The 18,329-nt window shown below is 50.3% G+C and overlaps 1 protein-coding gene across 2 annotated transcripts in view; it reads right to left on the reverse strand.

Moving 5' to 3' along the window:
- The window catches only part of PPFIBP1 (PPFIA binding protein 1), a 100,236-nt gene extending 82,158 nt beyond the window's left edge, over nt 1–18,078 (reverse strand). For both annotated transcript variants that reach the window (XM_005482819.4, XM_074539178.1), the window contains exon 1: nt 17,933–18,078. The gene's annotated coding sequence lies outside the window, so the exon portion shown is untranslated. The remainder of the gene's footprint in view (nt 1–17,932) is intronic.
- Nucleotides 18,079–18,329: the final 251 nt, after the last annotated feature.

Here is an 18,329-nt window from a genome sequence, read left to right on the forward strand (position 1 = left end):
CCACTACAAGTCTCCTCAACTCCTTGTTCAAGACAAACAACAGAGTTTTCCATCAGATTTGCAGCAGGTTGAGGATGGCAGCAGATTTCCCACATGGCAGCCACGCAAACCACAGGAGCCAAGTGAGGTAAGACCCAACAGCACTGTAAAGTCAGGGAGGGAAGAGAGCATTGAACAAAGATAGGCAGGGGAATCTGCTAACCCAGGCCACTCTCTGTCTGAGCACAAAGGAACCAGGTTTGATTCAAAGGACACTTTTTACAAAGTCATAGCACTGACTTAATGGAGCACCACCTAAATATCCATTTCCTCAAGCCAAGGCTGGATTAGTCCCAGAAAGCCAAGCTCTGATGGTTACACTTGCATGTCATTAAAGCAGAGGGAGAAGGTGCCAGGGCAGGGCTAAACCAATTTTTAATGTTTTCCAAGTCCTTTCATGTCAGTCACAGATCCTTTACAGTCAGTGTTGTGGAGATGCAGTCAGTCCCAAACCCCGAGGGAGAATGATCCGAAATGCCTGTGCCCACTGATTCAGCAGCTGGAGCTCTCTGCTGCCCTGAACAGCTGCAATTATCCCCAAGATGATGTCAAGGGGCAGGGTGGGGTGGGAAAAGGAAGGAAGGTGGCTGTATGGCCACCTGAGAGCCCTCCCCAGGGATGCTGCCCTTAACCTGGGCTGCAAGGAGAGGCTATCCCCCTGGCCCATTGCCCTCCTGCTCCAGACTGCCTGGCCAGGGGGAAGAAGGGCTGTGCTGCAGGCAAGCACGTCTGGCAGGCAGCTCCAGTGGGGTGAGATTGCTCTGGGACAGATGGGACAGCAGGGAACTCTGCTGCAACCCCTCACCAGTTGTCCCCTCCACCTTTGCTCAATCTAAATTTGATGGAACTGATCATTTGGGTGAGGGCAGATATCAAAACAGACTTTAAGCTTCATGTGGCACTATAGTTGCACTGGCTAAGAGCCAATTTTGGCAAAGCATGGGGCTTTCTGAAAAGTGGAGCCAGGAAAACGACAAGTAAAGGGCCATGTGATTGTTGCCACTGATGCTTCTCAGTAGCCATTTCATTACATCACTATTTTCCTAACTAATAAAGGTCAAACTGTATTTTTTATTTTAGATCTGTATTTTCTCTTAAGTTAAAGGTATTTTTAAGCCAAGAAGTAGCAAAAAGGAGATTTATTTGCCTTACAGATACCACGCCAAACTTAGTTCAGAATTAAAAAAACAAGGAAATCATTATTTCCCCAGCCTCCTTAAAAACAAGAGAGAACAGTGAACAAGAAGCCAAGATTATTAGCGGGCAGAAGAAAAAAAACAACAAACCAAACTGAAGAACGAGAGCAATAAGAGCCTTTGTTCCCAGGAAATCCTTTTAAAGAATTGAGGAGACTCCAAGCGATGCAGCTGTACTTCCTGTGACCTGCAGTGCTCGGTTTGGGAACACTGGCAGGGTCACAGCCTGGGGACAGCTCGGTACAGCCACGCTGCACACACAGAGAGCCAGCAGAGGAACACCCTGGGCTGCAGGGCAGGGAACCACGCAGCTCCCCAGCTGTCCTGCAAAGGGGACCTGCCCAAGTCACACGTGGTAGCAGGATTCCCTCAGGACTCACAGCTGGGGCTGCTCAGCCCTTAGAAAAGGCAGCTCCAGGGAGACCTTCAAGCACCTTCTGGGGCTACAAGACAGCGACTTTTGACAAGGACATGTACTGACAGGGCACGGGGAATGGATTTAAACTGAAAGTATATGGAGTTACATTAGAAATTAGGAAGAAATTCTTCCCTGTGAGGGTGCTGAGGCCCTGGCTCAGGGTGCCCAGAGAAGCTGTGGCTGCCCTTGGATCCCTGGGAGTGTCCAAGGCCAGGCTGGATGGGGCTCTGAGCAAGCTGGGGTAGTGGAAGATGTCCATTTGGCAGGAGGGCTGGAACTGGGTGTTAAGATCCCTTCTAACCTGGGCCATTCTATGATTCCTCTAGAGCAGAGTAGGCAGCAGCAGGACACAGGAAAGCTCTTTAACAACACCCAGTAAATAAAACACCAACCTCGCTCCCAGGGTCGGGTATTTGTAAGAGAAATATCACTACATGATAATTCAGTTCATGATGAACTATGCTGCATTAGCATTGTTGCAAGGAAAAGCATTTGGAGATGATACAAGCATCTATCCACACAATAGACTTTATAAAGCACACACAGCCCCAGGAACATCACTTGATGTATTATGGACAGGCAGAGCCACTTCTGAGGTGAGCCACACTTTGAACAGCCGTGTACCAGGAGGGGACAGTTCAGGCAAAGGGAAACACAGAACAGGAATGCTAAACTGCTGCAGGACTTAGATAAACAGACTGATTACCAGAGAGTTTGTCTACACTGAAGAACTAACTCCAGCACTCTCCCTGACTTGCCCTCCCATCTGCATCTTGAATTTGAGCACAATGCTTAACTTCAATTGGCAGGAGACACAGGCAAATGTTTGATTAAGCACATTTAAGCAGTGCCTAAGCACCACTGGAGGCAACCAACACTCAGGGACCCCAAAACTCTCAAAGTATTCCCCCAATATTTTCAACACAATTCCATCATACCCTGCAGACAAACTCAGAAAGCAACACAACATTTGTATACATATTTTTATATGTTTGTTATAACAGTTTAGTGCTGTATATAATTACAACAGAGCTTTCAGACCCCTTGAAATCCTTAAAAGCACACCTACTGCTATCCAGAGCAGCATTCTTCCTTCGAAGGATGCCCAAGATGGTTCATGTTTGACTCATTTGAGAGGGACCAGCTCCACAGGAACACACAGCTGAGAACACCACGGGAAGAGTGGCCAGACAATCATTCAGTATTTTGGGCACACAAGCCCTTCACTGCCAGCAGGAGTCAAGTTCAATATATGGGTGAGATCACTAGAGCTTAACTCAGTTCTGAAGGATATCAGCATGATAAAAATGGGAGGAGAGGCTGCCGGTCCCTGAGGAACAGCGGGGGAGGCAACAGTTGTGCTTGCCCATAGCAAGGAGGCATTTCACCCCAACTGAGACCCCTTGAGCTGGAGCCCAGCCAGAAAGCCCAAATAATAGCCCTTCTGCTCACAAAACCACCCCTGAATTCTGATTGTTCACAAGCTGTCTGGAACACAGTTTTAAACTCATTTAAAATACAATGAGGGGAAAATTTCCTGCTTCTCATCACTCAGAGAAGATATTAAAGCAATGTTTTCCTCATTCCTGCTTTGCCTGGGTTTCATTACTCATTTTCCAGCTTTTTTCGAAACTGACAAATTTTAAAGTACAGGGGTTTTATGTGTAATTTTTTACTTTGTCCCTGCACAGGATGTCATTAGAAATATGCAATAATTAAGCACTGCATATGCACAGATATGAAGGATTTGCTTTTACCTTGATTAAGTATTTGCTTTGTTTCTTTAAATCACGCAGCTTGTGTCTTTTACAGGAAATTAAATTAACACAAAGTATCTTTTAATAATCATAAGAGCTTTCCAGCAATTCAATTTGCAAAATGACAGACCAGCATTCTGCATCACAGTAAGCAGTTTATCAAGCTGTTTTGACAGCAGATCTTGTTCAAAGCCTTGTCCAGAAATGTAACACTACCTCCTACTACTGCAGGCGTGCAGTGACAGAAAACAGTTATGAAGACACAGCCAAGCACAGGCTCTCTCTTCACAACATGAAAATCTGGAAGTCTGTCTCTCTACCAGCTATGACCCAGCCAGGAGCAGCTCTGTGAAGACAAGTTAACACGGACCTGCTTTATTCTGTTTTCCTGAAAACGAAGCCAGCCCTGCAGTGCTGGAGGCCCCAGCCCTGCGTAGGAGGGAGCCCGGCGGTTCCACTCCCAAAACCTGCACGAGGTCTTGGCAGGGACTCCTCAGCACAGGTCAGCTCACAGGATGCACACACGGGAGGAGGAGATGCAGGGAAAGACAGCATCAAGGTATGGAAAGGGCTTGAAACCACAAAGTAGCTCAGGGAGAAAGGCTGCTACGAGTGTGTGAGGAAATGCCCCTACCAAACCTATAAAACATGCCAGGGCCAGCAGCTCAAACCACAGGAAAGGTCTTGCTGTGACACACTCACCTCTTCACATGCCACTTGACTGGCAGTGCCTCCCCAAAAAGTGTTGCTTCTGCTCAGACATGACTTCTTTCTGCCCTCATACAGCACAAAGGCTTCAAGAAACCAGAAAAAAAGCCCTGATAGCTGGAAAGCAGTAAAAATAAGGAAGGCAACTTATCCCAGCCTCAAAGGCAATGAATGGTGGAGTTAAGAGCCCAGTCTGGCCCCATCCACACAGCAGCAGCTCCAGCATGAGCACAACTGGCTTTTCAGCAAACGCTGAAACATGGAGCATACTCCAAACAAATATTCCTCAGGGCAGAAGAAAAACAAAGATGCATCAAGTGAGACTTATGGGTTAACTACTTTCACTCCTGGGTTCATGGGCTTTAGCTTATTTTTAGTAAGCTGCCTTTGCAGATGCCAAAATAACATCTCTCCCCCGCTGTACATACACAGCTGGACATGAATCCCCACAGCCTGGCCAGCAGCATCTGCATCCAGCTCCACAGATGTGAATTGCAAGAGGAAGCCTAGAGGGGAAGCCTCCTCTTGGGATCTCCAAACACAAGTAGTCAATATGGTGCAAGTGCCAAGCAGGTGCCAAGTGCCCGGAGGCACTGCAAACCCCACAGAGAAGCACAGTTCAAGGCCAGAACAAGCTCATCTGCAAAATCACACTGGTCCATCTCTTGCCTCCACTGCTCCTAGCACACCTTCCTGAGCAGGCACATCTTTGTACACTTTTTGTTCTTTGAGAGGCCTAAAATCCTCATTGGGAGAAATCTGTCCACTCCAAAGACAAGCCAGCAAAGCCCCATGACTCTGGGAGCTGTCTCTGGCTCCATCCAAGGAAAATCATTCCAGCCTATGATGGCTCCTTAATGCCATTACAGCTGAGACATCCAAAACACCCTCACCCCAGTGCTTGGAAAAGAGGGCTAGGGCCAGAGACAATCCCAGCAACATGTTTTCACACTGTCCTGGGGAATGCCAAGCTTCCCATTGAGAGTCTGGCCATGAATCAACCTCCAGCATTTCCTGAGTGCCACCAGAGGCTCTGCCACAAGAACAGGGCTGTCACCCACTCACTGGAAAGCTGTCCTGACCAGACTGCTCTCCCCTGCCTTCCACATCCCTGCCACGTGCTCCACAGCTGCAGAGCACCAGGAGGAAGCTGGCATACAGACTGGCACACAAAATCCCACCATGCAGGCAAAGCAGCTCCAGCTAGGCCCACACTAGCAGGACACACAGCCTGACTGCTCCCTCCTCCACAGGGAGGAGTTTGCAGGTCCACAGATTCACCCTGAGCAGCCTCAGAGATTTTTAGTTACTTTAGTTCATCTCCAGCACTCCTTTGCCTCCCTATACCCATAGTTCCCTCCCAAAAATCTGCCTCATTTCCCACAAACGCCTACACAGCGAGCTTGGCGAACTGGCTTGTCTCAAAATCTCATCAGGCCTCAAACAGAGACAGCCAACTTTCAGAGGAGGATTCATGCTTCATTTTTCATAGTCTCAAAGCTATGCCACATGTTGAGTCTGTGCTGTAACCTCCTGTTTATCAGGGAACAACTAACAGTTTAATTTGGATTAATCTCACGTATGGCTTCTATCAGACCCTTCAGAACCTCTGGCTGCCCTCACACTTCTGTATAAACACCAACAAAATCCAGGCATGAGGGCCTGATACCAGAGGAAAACATCTGTCTCAAAACTCTGCAGCACAGGCAAGACAGGCAGGACTGAAGGAAGGACACCACAAATTACAGCACTCTGAATTTCCCTGTGTGCCTGTGGGAGGGCAGGGACATGCACTGAGAACATGGACCCCTGGCAGGTGGCACTGCCAGCTTCAAGCGCCAGCAGGGTCCCCTGCTCTGCAGCAGCTCAGGTGGGGCTCTCACCACCCAACAAGCCCAGTCCAGGCCCCCTACATTCCCTGGGGGCCCTGTTTCCTTGCTCCTCACTTCCATGCCCAAGGACCTGAGCAGCAGAACCCCCACTATCCCTTTGGTACCAGGGTGTCCTCCTCCCTTCCCTAGCCATATCCCTAACAGCTTGCCAAGACAAGAGACAACAGGACAGGCATCTCTATTTACACCATCTCTGGGTCTCCATCTCCAACCATCTCTCTCTTCCAAAAGTATGTGGTAAGTCAAACAAGGCAAAGTGGAACTCTGACTAGAAGCAGAAATGGTACTTTCATGGACTCTAGGAGGTTTTTATGGAAAGCACTCCTACTTCTCACTCTGCTTACAGCGAGTAACCTCACCCACAACTGGCTCTATAATCCTAGGGCAAAGAGACCACAAAGTAAGGCTCAGAGGGAAGTAAGGTAGGACCCCATTCCTTCCTTTTAACACAGACAGAGACAGAGCCCCTGTTTTGCTCCTAAATGCACACTCTGCAGAAGCTACATGAACATAGCTGGATCTGAGGAATGGAAAAGTTGTTCCTCATCATGTGCAACAGCAAAGCCAAGCCTAATTACCACAGCCACAGGAAAATTATATAGAACATTTTTAGTAAGAAGAGAAATTAACTGCAAAATCACAGCCAAATTCCAATTTAGCATCAGCAGTCCATCTGGATACACTGTCCTAAACAAATAGGTGGCTGATCCCAAACTACCACACGTGCTGTAGCTTCCCTACCCTCTTTAGTTACAGAATGAGCTGAGTAGGGAGGGACTCACAAGGATCATCAAAGTCCAATTCCAGGCCTGCACAGGACAGCCCCAAGAACGCCCCTCTGCGCCTGAGGTTGCTGTCCGAACGTTCCCGGAGCTCTGGCAGCCTTGGGGCCAGGTCCATCCCTAGGGAGCCTGTTCAGTGCCCCAGCACCCTCTGGGGGAAGAACCTTCCCCTGATACCCACCCTGACCCTCCCCTGACACAGCTCCAGCCATTCCCCAGGTCCTGTCCCTGGTCACACAGAGCAGAGATCAGGGCCTGCCCCTCCTCTTCCTCTCCTGAGGAAGCAGCAGAACTGCTGTGAGCTCTGACCTCAGTCTGCTCTTCTCCAGCTGAACAGACCAGTGCCCTCAGCTGCTTCTCATGGGGCTTCTCCTCCAGGCTCTTCATCATCTCCAAAACTCTCCTTTGGACATTGTCTAAGAGATTCAAATCCTTCTTATATTATGGCTCTCAAAACTGCAGAGTCCTTCCCCTCCAAAAGAGGCACGGAGATACACCAGCATATCGAGACAAGCCCCTAGAGAAACATCCCCTTGTTCCAGCTCCTTCTGCATTTCCAGGTGTCCCAGTCAGCTCAGCCCTGCCTGAACAGGGCAGGCCCAACTCTGCTGCCCGTTCTTCTGCTGCCACGGCCCAGTGTGAGGCACACACACATGCCAAGCAAACACCTCTGTTCTGACAGCTGCATTTCCACACAGCACCAGGTCCCACCAGGAGCACGATTACCACCTAGGACAGCACAGGAAAGAGTGTCAAACAGCATCTCTGCACAGAAACACAACAGGGAGAGACATCTGTTGCAAGAAAGCCAAACACACAGCAACTGCAGTTTTTGTTCATCATATCTCTGTGGTATTTTCACTGGTGAATGAATAAATCATAATTTACAGCAAAAGCAAGATTTCCAGTTGGAGGTTATTTACTTTCACCTCCATCACAGCAGCACTGGCAAGCGAGAGGATGTGCAAGCCAAGCAGCAAGTGCTCGCATGCTGGGAACTGTTCAAACAGGAATAATTCAATCTTTTTGTAGTCTCACCCTGGCTAATTTGCCACAAGCTGTCTCTTTTCAGATGCTACATGAAACACGAGGAAAAAACCAAGCTGGATTAAGCTGGTCCATTTACAATCAGTTCATCTACAGAGAGTTCAGGTCAGTTCATTTTCTATGTTAAACAAATTCATTTTTTCAGCTTCACAGGGTTTAAGGAACAAAAATTTATTGCAGTAACCAAACATTGCTCACTGGACAAGCTTGCAGCGATTACTTAACTAATGCAAACGATTTTCAATGTGTGTGCAAGGAATGCATGGGATAATTCCAGGGCACTCTCTTCCACCAGCATTTTACAAGTACTTTTTAGGTAGCTATGGAGACGTTACAGCCTTTTTCATTTTGCTGTCATAACTAGACAGCTATTGATTTCTGTGCAAAATTCCTTGGAAGAGTGGGGAAGGGAGGAGGACATTCAAGCACCGTGAGGTCTGAGAGCAACAAGCTGAAGAAAATTTCAGAACAGATTTCAGATGGAGACATCAGCCCAGAGGCTCCTTGCAAAAGATAGCCTTGAACCTGGTCCTGCTTTGGTACTTCTGCAAAAAAGGAGCTAAACATACACACATCACAGGGATTGTCTTCCAACAAGCTCCAAAAGGAAAAACATTTCCAGCTACCACTGCCATCACCCTGCAGAAAAGGAGGCCCCCTCCAAGGCCAGGCTGTGGTTTTTCTCCAACACAAATCTCTCTGGAGGCATGGAGGGCCTCCATCCTCATAGTGATGCTGGGCTACAAGATGTTTCCCTCTCCCTCTGAGCAGGTTACACGGAAATCTCATCCCTGACACCCCTCGCAGGTAATCAGTGCCTCCTCTCCACCCCCAGCAGGCATTACAGCGTTGTGATGGACAGGATGGACAGCTCTGCATTTCACTCTCCTTCCAACAACAGCCCAAGAGCTTGCTGTGAGCTCAGCACTGCTGCTCCTCAGCAGCTGATTGTGCCCAAAATGATGCCAAGAGAAATGCCTTTCACCTTGCCAACCCTTTAAGAGAAATCATTCCTGCATATGCAGATTTAAGACTGCACACCATGACAAGAGGAGACACAGAGAAGTCTGAAATGTGAGATACTGACCTGGAAAACCCTGTGTCACACAGATAAGGACATGCAAATAATCATGGATTTAGGTCTCACTCAGAAACTCCCTCAGTGATGAGAGCAACAGATCAGGCTCTGAACAGATACTTCCCTTTGGGTAAAGCAGAAAGGAAAGCCTGTTCAACCAAAACATTTTTCTTAAATTCACCTTAGACCCAGCCACAACAATGGAGCCAGAACCTGTAGAATTATCTCTACCACAAGCTGCAGGAAGTTTACCAGCACCACCCTGAAAATAAATCTCAATCTTCTCATCTTCATGCTGTGTTTACAGCCTCATGACTGCGCACCAAAAGGACACTCAAGCTCTACTGCAAATGGAAAAACACCAAGATGCTGCTGCTGCAGAACAAACCCATGACTGTTCTGTTCACCAAATGGCATCCAGAAATGCAGCTACATCTTCAATGCTGCTTTTTTAACTCTTGTGAAGGCCTGGAATGGGGGAAGAATAAACCATCCTCTAAGCTCCCCAAGAAGCTGTCTGAGGACAGGCAATGCCACAGGGAAGCCCCAGGACTCACCCCATCTCGCAGCCAGCTGCTCCCAGATGTTTCCACCACCCCAACACTGCCAGCAGCATCTCAGCATTGGAGCAGAGCCACAGATCTGGTCACACCAGCTGCCAGCAGCAAGCCATGAGACTGCAGTGTCCCCACACCATGGGGCACAGTCCCAGCCTCAGCCACTGCTGCTGGATGGCTGCATGTCCCCACCAGGGCACTGGGGAGGGAGGGAAGGGGGACACATCTGCACCCCAAACCCAGCCACAGCCTCCCACTCACCCAGAGCAGGGCACACACCTCCCTAGCATCCTCCACCAACACAGGCCCAACTCTCCCCCAAGGAGAGGGCAGGGAGTGGTGCAACTCCCCCACAGCATCCAAATTCCTGCTGCACATCCTAAAGACACTCCAGAAAATCCAGTTCTGTCCAGCACTATCAGAGAATGCAGTGGCCCTGCCCAGCACAGGAGGTCCAACATCAGCTCCATCATGAGTGTGGAAACCTCTGAGAAGATGCTCTTGGTTATGACCTGTTGGTTACATGTTTCACATCCAAGAGAAGATGGACACCAAGGCAAGCCACTATGTTCTCCTTCTGGAGAAGAAAACAAAGAGCAAACCAAACAAAACTTGTGTGATATAAAAAAAAAAAAAAACAAATCCAGCCTTTCTTTATATAAATACAAAAACCAAATTTTTGGAACCAATTTAAGCTCAGGCAAGAAATATAAATATGCATTTCTGAACTTTCCCCTGTGATGTTTCCTTTACAAACATAACAAATGAAAAGTGCAGTCACAAATTAAACCAGCTTTGGTTAAGTGGAGGGGAAAAAAATGCTGATGGCTCTAAGATCCAACTGACAAGCCTTTTCAAGTCTGCTCTGATGCAAAACCAACTCCCCAGGGATTTAAATTAAGAGTAAAGAAATATTTTCCTTGGCTTAATCCTGGTTTGGAAGCAGGACAGAGGATACTATAACGAAGCCAGCACCTGAATCGATCAGAAGCCACCCAGCTGCCACAAGCTTTTCCTGGAGACCAGCTGCTCAATACACCTCCCTCTTCTTCAGCAAGACCGTTGCTCCACTGTACCAGCAGCTGTGGGCAGCAGCGGGGAACACTCAGTGTGCCCTGGATGCTCCAAACTCCTCCCTCCCTCTCTGCAGGCCACTAATGCCATGACACTGCCTATGATGCACATCCAGGTCCAGGAGAACAGACGTTTGGACTTGGACCTTCAGGGAAGTCACTAAGGATGGCTGCCTCAGCCTCCAGCTGCAATGTGGGGGTTCCCCCTCGCAGCACAGAGGTCCCCAGGGTGCAGATCACACAATGGATTTGTCAGCTGTGGGATGGAGCACCTTGCTTTTCCTGGGGAGGATAAAATGTCTGTCTGGTTCTTCCAAAGGAAGCTCTGTGTACCATCCCTCCCCCACCCCTGAACAAAAGTCTACCAGAGATGCTTCCAGTGCACCAGGGACAGCAAAAAGGCTGAGCATCAAGGCCATCAAAGCACCACCTCCCACACGTTTTCCAGCTTGGAATGCAGGTTCCAGCACCAGGAATGTTCCTTGTTCCCACACAGGCACAGCCTCACCCACACCCCAACCCTTGCCTGCCCCAGCATCCTGCACACTCCCCCTGAGCCTGGGGATGGACACAGATGAATCCACCCTACTTTTAGCACAGGTCTAAAACCTAAACCAGGACAGCAGAGGAGATGGATGCTTCAAGACACGAGAAATGTTCCAAAATCATGCAAAACACAACCACACAGCTGACATCTATGAATACCTGGCTCACCCTCACACTGAGAATATCCCAAGGCATTCTCCTTTCCCCTATCTCCACAGCACCTCTACCACAGGAGCAGCCCACCTGAACCAAGCCTGAGAATAGACTCTGGCAGTCTCCATATGGCCAGAGGGATTTTTACCAACCCATGGCAGCTGTGTAAGGACATGGCAAAGCTGCACAAGATCACAAGGGTTACAACCACATGAGATCATAACTATTTTTGGAAGCACACCCACAGCTCAGGGTGTTTTCACAAAAAAGGTAGTCTTCTCACCTGCTCTTCAAGACAGACATTAATTAGCAGCATGACACTCTGCAGAACCTTAATTTTATCCTACAGACATCTTCACATGCCAACCTCATGACACCCAAAAGCATGGAGACCAGCCTCCAAACAGGATGCAGGTCCTTCTCCCCATCCCTTATATTCTACATGACCCAGGTTAGTCTAAATAGCTAATTTCCTTCAACAGCACTCATACCTTTCCCATGTTTCACAAAGGCTGTATTTCTGTCAAAACTTCTTACCTGGCTGTAGCCAGTGAGTACACATACTCTATAGGGAAAATGTGAAGTCAAGATTCAGCAACACAGCCTCTCTAGATTACTCTCAGCTCCTTGGACAGACTCAGCACACGAAACACAAAGCTGGGAGAGAAGCTCCATGGCCACGCCTGCTGCCAGAGCAGATGGACAGCTGTGTGCACAGCTGCCACAGCACCCAGGAAAGGAACTGCTTTCCCTCGTCCCCAGAACAGAGCCTGGTGCTGACTGGGTAAATGCACATGTTTTCTTGTTTCTGTCCTCCATAACAGAGCACAACAAGGGAAAGATTTGAGAATGAGGAGGTTGTGGGAATGGTTGTTCCGCAGTTTGTACACTTTTACAGTTATTTTAAAGTTATTTTTCTGTTACCAACCATAAACTCTGTGTGTTGTATCTCCTTCACAACCACTGCCCATGAACTATCTGGGGTTAGTTCTACACTGACGTATAAAATGTACCCTGTTTTTCCCTATGCTTCTGCTTCAGAACTGATCAGTCTGAGACAAGGCAGGGAAGACCAGACCATTACACTTTCCTCTTATTTTGATGTGTCTGTAACAAAGCAAGAAAGCAAAGTTCTTCTCCCAAATCCATCACATTTGGAGCCATGAGAACTATTGGATTTCAAAGATGCTGATTCACACTAGTGGTTATCAGATTTTTCCCATCTGTGACACAATCTGACAGCTGCCTGGCAGCACAGAGTTCTCCACTTGGGAGTTCAGATGCTGCAGCAGACGGCTCCAGTCTCAGCCTTCAGTTCTCCACTAATATTTAGGGGAAAAGCCCATAAAGAGAGATGCCAGTGCAAACTCACTTCTGCATCAGCACACCTGACCTCAGAGCCTTTTGTGCACAGGTACCATTTGGCAAGGGGATTTTATTCCTGCAAGAGTTACAACACTGTGCCTGCTGGAACAGGGATTGCCATCAAAATGTAAGCCAAGGGCTGCCCAAAGTCACTGGGTTTGTTATTTTTATCTCCTCTCAAACACCACAAGCCAGAGACTGCTGAAGTGGCCTCTGGTGCTGTTCCTTGACACACCTTGCACTGCTTAATGAGGCAGAGGCACAGAAGGGAACAGGAGCATCCTCACCTTACCACAAACAATTCTCCCCAGCCAGCAGCTCTGGGGAGGAGCTCTCTCCAGAGGTATCAGCTCTGTCAGCACAAAGGGACCAAGCACTCCACAGCAGGAGCTCACAGCACTCACAGCCAGCAGATATATTGGTTTGGCAAGGCTGGATTACACAGCCCAACATTTCCCAAATTCTCCACCTGCCTCCCTCATTGCATCGCTCCAGGCTGGGGTAGTGGCTGCAAAGTGCCCAGCAGAAAGGACCTGGAGGTGCTGGTCAACAGCAGCTGAACCTCCTCCAACACCTGCATGCCCAGGTGGGTGAGAAGGCCAATGGCTGCTGGGCTGGGCCAGCAATGGTGTGGCCAGCAGAAGCAGGGCAGTGACTGTGCCCCTGCCACGTGTGGGCACTGGGGAGGCCTCACCCCAAGGGCTGTGTCCAGTTCTGGGCCTGGCACTGCAGGATGGACACTGAGGGGCCGGAGCGTGTCCAGAGGGGGGAACGGAGCTGGGCAAGGGGCTGGAGCACGTGTCTGATGAAAGAAAGCCAAGGGAGCTGGGAAAAGGGCTCAGCCTGGAGAAAAGGAAGCCTGGGGAGATCTTCTGGCTCTCTACACCTCCCTGACAGGAGGAGGCAGCCAGAGGGGGAAATCGGGCTCTGCTCCCAGAGAACAAGGGACAGGATGTGAGGAACGGCCTCAAGCTGTGCTGGGAAGGGTCAGGTTGGACATCAGCAGGAATTTCTTCATGGAAAGGGTGGTCAGGTATGGAAGGGGCTGCCCAGGAAGGTTTGGAGTCCCCATCCATGGAGGTGTCCAAGCAAGGGCTGGATGTGGCACTCAGTACTCTGGGCTGGGTGACAAGGTGGGGATTGGTCAAAGGTTGGGCTCGTTGACCTTGGAGGTCTTTTCCAACCTAACAAATGCTGTGATTCTATGATTAATGATAATCAATGATTCTATGATTAATGATAATGATAATGTCCTAGGCAGGGACAGCAAACAGAAAGGCTTTGGCTACAATAGGCTGCAAAACTTGTATCTAAATATAGCTACACTAAGGAAAGAAATCAGCTTTTTACACAATTGGTTTACCTTAGCCTTTTAACAGAAACAGAAGGCCAGCCAATGGAAAAAGGAGAAAGCTTTAACCCAGCACACGTTCCTCATGTACTGCAGGAGTCACAGAGGAGCAAAGTGCTCTGGAAGCTAAAGGGCACCAGGAAATTCTATGTGCCCATAGCAAGAGCAATACACAGCCTGAGCAGCCACTGTGAATCCAGTGTGATGACTGAACTACTTATTGAAAATTCCATCCTTTAAGCACAAATAAAGTACTGCTTTGGCAGCAAGCACTACTAGAAAAGTACAAACAGCCACTGTCTTCAGTATGAGCTGAGTGAATACACAGGTCAATTTGTGAGAGAGAGAGGGGGAATAAAAAGGAGAGAATATAAAAATGCATCACTTCCTACATCTCAAGGTATGTTCCCAGCTAAGCACCCTCCCTAGGGAGAGAAAGATCCAAAGCAAAGATCCCACCAGAGACCTACTGAGAGATGTCAGGACTTATCGTGATCTCTGCTGAAGTCACTTCAAAATGGAAACACACAACTAGTGCAGATATCAAACACATGGCAAGAGCAACATTGACCTCTAAGAGGACCAAGTTTTCATTCTAGATTAGATGCTAACTCTTCCAAACACAGAGAAAGAGATGTAATGTCTGGGGAACAGCACAGAGCTTTTTCTCTGTGATGCAAAGGTTAATGCTTGCAAGCCAGACATCTCCAATAGGCTGCCTGTGATTTCTAAAGCTGTCATTAAATAATCACCCTGTCTTCACTCAGCCAGGATGGGAATTTATAGTAAATGTTAAATAAACATGTGGGCATAAACATCAGCAGTAAGCATGAGGCAAGGAAACAGTAGCTCACCTCTCCTGGGCTGGATTCAAAAGCAAAGTCACTAATGGGATGACTAATGGGATCTCACAATTACTGATGGGGGAAGGAGTTCACTATTCAGCCTAAGTACAGGAAGGTATTAAGTAGTTTTACTTATGAAGGTATTAAGTGTTTTTATGTATCCTTAATGCACAGCTGCATGCACACATTCCACTCAAGAGGAGTGAACACAACAAAACTTGCCTGAACCTTCCAATAAACCCATTCCTTGTTTCTGTAAGTTTAGAGATGTGCTTTGGCCAGGCAGAAATGGGTCAGTTCATAATTGCACACTTGAAAGCAGCCACAAAACTTCAGTTTTGCTTTGAAACCTTGACAATCACCAAGGTAAGCACAAGAAGAAGCTCAGATACACCAGCCTAACCTGCACATCACCATTTAGCAGCTGAGGCAGAAGTTACCAGCACCTCCTTGAAGAAGGGCATGCAAATTCAGCAGTGGGACAGGGGCTTTACTGACCACCCTAACACCACAGGGTGTTTTATCACCCACCTAAATCCTGCCTAATGTTTGGCTCCTACTTTCTCTGTTAAAAACTACTGCAAAACAGCAGACTCCCCAGTCAGAGGCATTTGGGGGTTTTGCACTCCTTTTGAACCACCTCAGGAGTCAGGGATGTGCTTTTGGAACATGCGTCCCAGATTTGGGATCTGGGCCCCTCTCCATGTTCCCTCCACCTTCCCAGAAAAAAGCACACAAAGCACAACAAAGAAAATCAGTCAGTTCCTCCAAGGAGTTCCCAGCAACTCCCCCGTGCTCAGCCAGCCAAAGGCCCGGTTTGATGCAATGGCAGCAATAAGAAAGTGACTAAACCTTCGCTGGTTTCAAAGCTCTCCAGGGGAAGGATTTCCACTTCCCTGAAAGTGTTCCTTTAGGTGGGGAGAGAAACATCAGAGAAGCCCCACTCGGATGGATTCAGGAGACCAAGCCTCCTGAAGGACGCTGCACCGAGCACCTCCTCACTCACAGGCCTGCCTGTGCTCAGGCTACCCTGAGCTGGCCAGTGAGCAGGGACCAGACTTTGTCCTGCTCATCCAGGGACCAACGGGACCAGCCAGGCCGGCAGCACCACCTGGGAACCTCAGTTTCCTGGGAATGGCTGTCATTTCAGGAATGTTAACAATTACCCTCCTGTGGCCACGGGTCACAGGCAAAGCCTCAGCCTCCCCGGGCACCTGCACAGACATTTCCAGCGGCTCCCCTCTCCTTCCTGCAGCATGTGTCACACTGCCCTGGCACACAACCCAGAAAGGAAATAGGACTTGCATCTAAGGAGGCAAAAAAGGTGAAATTCACCACGGTTCCTGCCCCCTGGGACAGCCCTGGCTTCAAGGCGTTCCACCCTGAGTGTCAGGGACAAGCAGAGCCTGGATCTGCTGCAGACACAAGTGCACAGGACAAAGCAACTTCAACATCTCTCAGCACAACTCTTACACCCAGAGACAGGAAATGGATGGAATCCCAGGGCTCAGGGCAGGAGATGGGTTGCTGAAGAGGGAACCTGCTCCTCAGGGTCCCCCCTCATAGCCAGGCAAACAGGTGGGGCTCCCGCTGCCTTCGGGAGGAAACACCAACCTCACCCTCCCGCCATGGGAACATCAATCCTCATGTGTGAGCACCACAGCACAGCTCCGACACTCACTGTCACTGCCAGCAGCTGATCTCTGATACAGCTTTTCACGAAGCTGTGCTAAATCCAAAACTCCACTGGGATGGGTACTAAGCTAAAGTAGGGAGTGCTCTGGCTCTTCATTTCTCAGTGAGCTGAAGAAATCAGGAGGCCAGAATCTTTGCTGCACTTGGAACAGAGAGTTGAAGCAGATTTCTGCTTCCCTACTTTCCAGAACACCTCCCAAACCAACCTGCCATGCTGCCTCACTGAGAGCACCAGTTCTACTGAAACCTCTGCCTACATCCTTCACAAATGTAAGTCCTCAACATACAGCTGCTCCCTTTAACAGAGGCAATAAATGCCGAGCTGACACTCTGGGACATCTTCATCCCAGAGCTCCACGGTGTAAGCACGGAGAATATTCCCACTCCGTGACCCATTTCTGCTGTTTACTTTTTGGAATGCAGCGACTCCTGTATTGCTCAACGTGCTGCCGGTGCAATCGCACAGAGCCGACACACGGCGCTGCTGGCAGCGGCTGTGCCCGGGCCGCAGTGAGGAGAGGAGAGCCTGCAGAGCCTCTGAAGGCTCGGCACAGCCAAGCCCAGCCTGGAACTCCTCCTTGTGCTCCTCACTCACACAGGGAGCACACACGTGTTACAGCACAGCCAAGCGTCCAGCAGCAAAGCTTCCCTCCCCCCCAGGAACAGCCACGGAGGTGCAAAGCAGCTTTTTACAGCTCCAGCTGCACCAGCCACGGTGCGAGCGAGCACAGCGATTTCAGCCGGGCGAAGTCACGGCTCGAACAGAAACAGACCTCGAAAAAATAATTACAGGATGTAAGAACCCCAGGCCTTAAATCAAACCACATTTGTTAGCTCTAGATAAAACTCATAACTGCACTTTTACAGCGCCAGTGCCTGAAGCGTCCTACTAGAGGATGAAAATATTAAACCAGAGAACGCCAACCTCTCCCCAAAACTTCCCCAAAAGTTCCGTCAGGTCCGGCACAGAAACAAGGCACAGAAGGTCGGGAGCGCTGAAAGCACTGGGAGGCGGCGGGGGGACAGGGACACGCAGGGGGAGCAGGGGGCTGGGACACGGCACGGGGGACAGGGACACGGAGCGGGGACAGAGGCTGGCGGGATGTGGCGGGGCACGGGGACAGGGACACGAGGCGGGGACAGAGGCTGGCGGGATGTGGCGGGGCACGGGGACAGGGACATGGAGCGGGGACAGAGGCTGGCGGGATGTGGCGGCGCTGCCCCCTCGCTGTTCCCCGCCCCGGGCACACGCGGCGCTCCCGTCCCCGGGCCCGGGGCGGCTCTGGCCCCGCTGCCGGGGCCCCGGGCCTTGGCGGCGGCAGAGGAAGAGCCGCCGGGGCAGGGCACGGCGGGGCTCATCCCGCCGGGACACCAAGTTGCCGCCGTCGGCTCCGAGCGGTCTCGGAGCGGGTCCCGCGAACTTCCCTTACCTGCGGCCGAACCGCGCAGAGCCCTCCGGGGCGGCCGCGCCTCCGCCGGCTCCGGGCAGCCCCCGCCGCCGTCCCGCCCGCGCCGCTCCGCTCGGTGCCCGCCCCGCTCCGCCCCGCTCCGCCCGCGGCCCCGGGACCGGCCCCGAGCCGCCGCTCTGCCCCGCCCGGCCGAGGCACCGCCCGCCGCCGCTGCCGGGGCCGGCCATGAGGGAGCCGGCGTGGGGTGGTGCGAGCGGCCGAGTTCCCAGTGCCCCTCATGGGCAATCCCAGCATCGCTGAGGCTGGAAGGGATCTCAGAGATCACGGAGCGCAGCCTGTGACCGAACAGCGCGGCGCGAACCTCACCCTGGCACCGAGCGACACGTCCAGGCTTAGAACAGCCCCAGGAACCGCGACT

This window comes from Zonotrichia albicollis, chromosome 4 (assembly GCF_047830755.1).
Source record: "Zonotrichia albicollis isolate bZonAlb1 chromosome 4, bZonAlb1.hap1, whole genome shotgun sequence".
NCBI lineage: Eukaryota > Metazoa > Chordata > Aves > Passeriformes > Passerellidae > Zonotrichia > Zonotrichia albicollis.